Below are 4,872 nucleotides of genomic sequence, written 5' to 3'. Positions count from 1 at the left end.
TGCAAGTTGTAAAGATGCTGATTGCAAAATATCCTTTCCTGAAGGATCTCGAGGGAAATGGTTATGTAAGTGCATTCGCAAATAACTATACACAGAATATTTAACATGAGGTATTACATATTCCCAATGTTATATGCAGGTCTGTCATAAAATAAAAACTAAGCAACATTATTTAGTATTATCTTCAATCTAAATAGGAATAACACTTGATCTGTTTGTTATTTAGCACAAACAACTATCAAACAAACAAATATATCAAACAACGATACTTTCATATCTGTTCTGAAAGGAAAAGGCAGAAGTTTATTGAGTACATAAACACAATATTTGTGCACAATGACTAAAAAATAAATTGTTACTCTAATTGGGTTGCATGAACACCCAAAACAACATCTGACTCTGACTTCAACCATGAAGAGGAGTTCGAAGTAGTTGACCCATTGGGGTCAAAAAGAAGCAAGCACAAGCTGTGCGCATTATATAATGTAGGCAATTTGGACAACAAGTATAGATCGCAGCAGAGACATTTTCATCTAGCATTGTTGGTGCGTTATTCATATATTAAACAGTGTGGTTTGGAAGTCATCTTAAAACCTTTGCTAAATGATCACATTTCGTGCTGCTCTTGCAACTTTATCCGGTGATAACTTGTCAGCTCACATGATCGGTGGGTTTACCATGCCATTTAACTCTGGTAGAATTTGTCGCTATTGCATGGCTTCTTATGGAGATATAAAACACGTTTGAGGAAGACGGCTTTGTTTTAGGAACATCTGAGGTTCATCAGTGTCATCTTGCCCGCATTCAACACACTCCTGATGACAAAGAGACTTATGGTGTGAATGGTCCTTCACCTTTTGAAGAGTTGCAATGTTTTGATGTGACAAAAGCTTTACCACCAGACATAATGCACGATTGTAATTCCACTTGTTATGAAGCTAGTTATTGGCAAAGCTCACACAGAGAAACATATAACTATAAGAGAAATAAACTGTGCATTGGTCAAAATGGCAAGGTAAACACACCACTACAGTTATCAGAAAGACTGCAGCATGTTGGTATTACTGGATCTGCTTCTCAAAAGTGGTGCCATTTCAGGCTTTATCCTTTAGTAATGGCCCACCTGTGCCACCTGTAAATATTGGCATGTTGTTCTGTTGTGTCGAGAGATTACTGAGATCGTTATGGCACCAAAGGCGAGGAGAGAGAACCTTTTTTTGTTACTTGTTCCTGACAGAAATGAAAGATGTGTTTAGGTGGACCCCTGTGTTTGGTGCATGAGATATGAGGCCAAGCACCAATATTTCAGAATGGTTGCCCATAACTGCAGTAAACATAACACTGAGCGACAGACACCAGTTCAGACAGGGCTGGGAGTTTTGTGGGAGTATGCCGGGAGAATTTGAGAAAGTGCCAGTAAAAAGTGTGACCAGTCCATTTTTATCTCAGGGATGGTCAATCACAACCTCAGTGATGTAGATTTAACAGAGAAAGCTATCCAACGTGTGTCTTAGACATTGTGTTTAAAATGAAATGTTAAAAAATGTGAAAATGAAAAGGATTTAATAAAATCTGTGTGCCCAAACAAAACACATCCACTTGCACATATTTGACAATCGGAATATCAGATATATCATGCTATAGCTAGCAAATTTGTGAATTTTGAATAAAAAAGGACAGAAAAGCAGATCATCAGTCATTCAGCTGCGGTGTGACAAGCAATGAATGACGCGTCTCCATGGGAACCATAAAGTGAAACTACGATCAATAACGGTCGCCTTGAAAAACTTTTAAACTTACGTGTGAAAAGGTTAGGTAAGGCTTACATTTAAATGTGTCTTTGTTTTGTTTTGAGTGTATGGTCAATAAATAAAGCATTTAAAAAGTTGGGCACAACACCACTTGTCATGTCTCTATTCCCCACCAGGCGCCCGCGCCCGCACCCGCACTTTGAGAAACGCTGAGCTAACTTAGCAATGGGGTACCTCCGTCGGGTCAGGATTTTTCCTCTTTTTGGCTGTTCTCGACCAACAATGTAAAATCGTTGTCTGACTGCCTCAGTGTCCTTTTCATCTTTCCATCCGTTAGCCAATGCACCGTCAGCTTTCTCCAACCATTCATCCCAGCGACTGCGCAAAATAGTGAACAAACTTGGAAGAGAAAGCGGGTTGGGTAATACCAAGTTGTACATTACAGATTATTTAAAATATGGTACTATCTTTCTTGCTGGCAAATGAATTTAATAAAGAAAACGAACAAAAGTGTTAATTCGGAATATTTCATATTTATTTTAATCTGAATGATGTGATGATATTGGGGGGGTTATATTAGCTGGATCTGATTTTTGAGGGGGTCATGACCCCGTAACCCCCGTGCAAATTACGCGCATGCGTAAAATTATGTACTTTATTTTCTGAGAGTGCAGGTGTAACAGGTTTATGACACACAAGGCGTGTGATATTTCACTGAATTAAAGCTTGTGTTTCTCGTCTGTTACTGAACAACAGCGGACCATTGCAGATCGGTGAGACACACATTTCACATTTATTATTTAACTTTAGCAAATACATTGTTTTTCACAGACTGTGATGATGCGTTTCCACAGTTATTAACGTTGCAAATCCAACCAAGTTTTTTTTAAAATAAAGTTTCATTTAAAAAATGAATGTACATTTATAACACTATACTTTGTTTTATAACCGTAAATGTCGAACGGCCGAGCGAGAGGAGAGACTTTCTTCTGACCAACACTGCAAAACACAAGAAGTAATAGTTCATTTTTCTTTTGCGCTCATATTACCAGTAAATTTCACATGTAGGAAATTAAGTAAAATCTACTTAAATGATGTAAAATGAACAAAGAGAAGAAGTGCATTTAACTCTGCCGTATAGAGTTTGTTGAGTCATTTCTACTCATTTCTACTGCACATTTAATCATCAGTGTCGCGATAGGAATGGCTTGCGCAAATCTTACCACATTTTGTAGCGTGCTGGTGAACGCAGAGAATACGGTGATTCGCCACTCATGCAGGGGAAAATAAACAGCCATAATAGATGATTGGTCCGTTCGGTTCATACGGGAACTTTGTGCTTATAAAAGCATTAAACGCACTATGCATATAATTAAGCAATGGTCTGATGCTATGTTTCCATTAACTATTGTATAGGCACTTGCCTAATTGCCCATATGGTTAATCCGCCTATGCATATACGCATGGGTAGGTTTAGGGTTGGTTTAGCAGTGGTGTGGCGTGCGTATCATATGCGCGAAAACGTCTCGGTTACGTATGTAACCCTCGTTCCCTGAGTAGGGAACGGAGACGTTACGTCGGATGACGACGAATGGGGTTTCGCTTAGAAAGCCTATCAACTTCGAGTATTACAAAACGAGCCAATGGCAAAGAAATGCCATGGGTCTGCGGAATTTGCATGACGTAACTCCGCCTTACCTCGTGGGTATAAAAGGAGGACGCCGGCAACAGGCAGATATGTTTCTTCGCTGAGGAGCCAAGACTGAACTCAGGCGATCCCCGCGGCACAGCGGAAAGTGGCAGGCAGACTTAACGTCTCCGTTCCCTACTCAGGGAACGAGGGTTACATACGTAATCGAGACGTTCCCTTTCGTTGTTACTCCGAGTTACGTCGGATGACGACGAATGGGGTTACCAGTCTAATCACGCCACCTTCTCAGCTGTCTTCCAGTGCCCTGCGTAAATCTGAGATCCCTGTCGTGAGACTGGCACGGACGAAGGACTCCTATTTAGCACAGGAATACCAAGGTACACTGGGGAGCATATCCCAAAGTTTAGGGGAAATATGCAATTACTGCCAACCCAGAGGGGGAGACTTAGAGAATACACATATGACCCGAAGGAGACATATGGAGAACACTGGGGTGTCCAGCCGCAGGTGGAATATTTCAACCGCAGGGGTGGCAAGGTGGCTTGCCAAGGGAAAGACACATGCTCCGAGAGGCTTACAGTGGAAATACACATGTGGGGGTCGCTCAGGGGAGGGACCATGCACACGGGAGGCACCTAGCCGACACGCAGGCAATAGACACTGGCGCCGACGTCAGGAGTGCTGGAGGAACTCAGGGCTTTCGGAGAAGCTCACCTGAGGAGAATATTGCACGTATCCAGTCCGTGGAGTGGAATGGCGAGCAAGCGAAGACACCTGAGCGGGTCCAGTACTAGCTGGTTGAAGCGAGAACATGAGAGGACACTGGCTCCACTCGGAGATTGTAGAATCTGGCGAATGTGTTAGGTGTCGCCCAGCCTGCAGCTCTGCAGATGTCTGTTAGCGAGGCGCCATGCGCTAGAGCCCAAGAGGGTGCCACACTCCGGGTGGAGTGGGCAGTCACACCAAGGGGGCACGGTCGACCTTGCTGCTGGTATGCCAAAGCAATGGCGTCCACTATCCAGTGAGACAACCTTTGCTTGGAGAGAGCCTTTCCCTTCAGCTTCCCACCATAACAGACAAAGAGCTGGTCTGAGGTCCTGAAACACTGCGTCCTGTCTACATAGGCCTGGAGAGCGCGTACTGGACAGAGCAGTGCCAAGGCTGGGTCTTCCTCCTCCGGGAGCAGCGTGAGCAGGTGTCTGTTCCTCTTCCTGAGCCTGAGCTGGTGTCTGTTCCTGAGCAGGTGTCTGTTCCTGTTCCTGAGCCTGAGCCGGTGTCTGTTCTTGTTCCTGAGCCGGTTCCTGTTCCTGAGCCTGAGCAGGTGTCTGTTCCTGTTCCTGAGCCTGAGCAGGTGTCTGTTCCTCTTCCTGAGCCTGAGCAGGTGTCTGTTCCTCTTTCTGAGCCTGAGCAGGTGTCTGTTCCTCTTTCTGAGCCTGAGCAGGTGTCTGTTCCTCTTCCTGAGCCTGAGCC

The sequence above is a fragment of the Siphateles boraxobius genome, unplaced genomic scaffold, assembly GCF_051911475.1.
Source record: "Siphateles boraxobius isolate OS27281-9 unplaced genomic scaffold, OSU_SipBor_1 214, whole genome shotgun sequence".
NCBI lineage: Eukaryota > Metazoa > Chordata > Actinopteri > Cypriniformes > Leuciscidae > Siphateles > Siphateles boraxobius.
The sequence above is the reverse complement of the archived record's forward strand: the minus strand, read 5'-3'. Positions refer to the sequence as shown.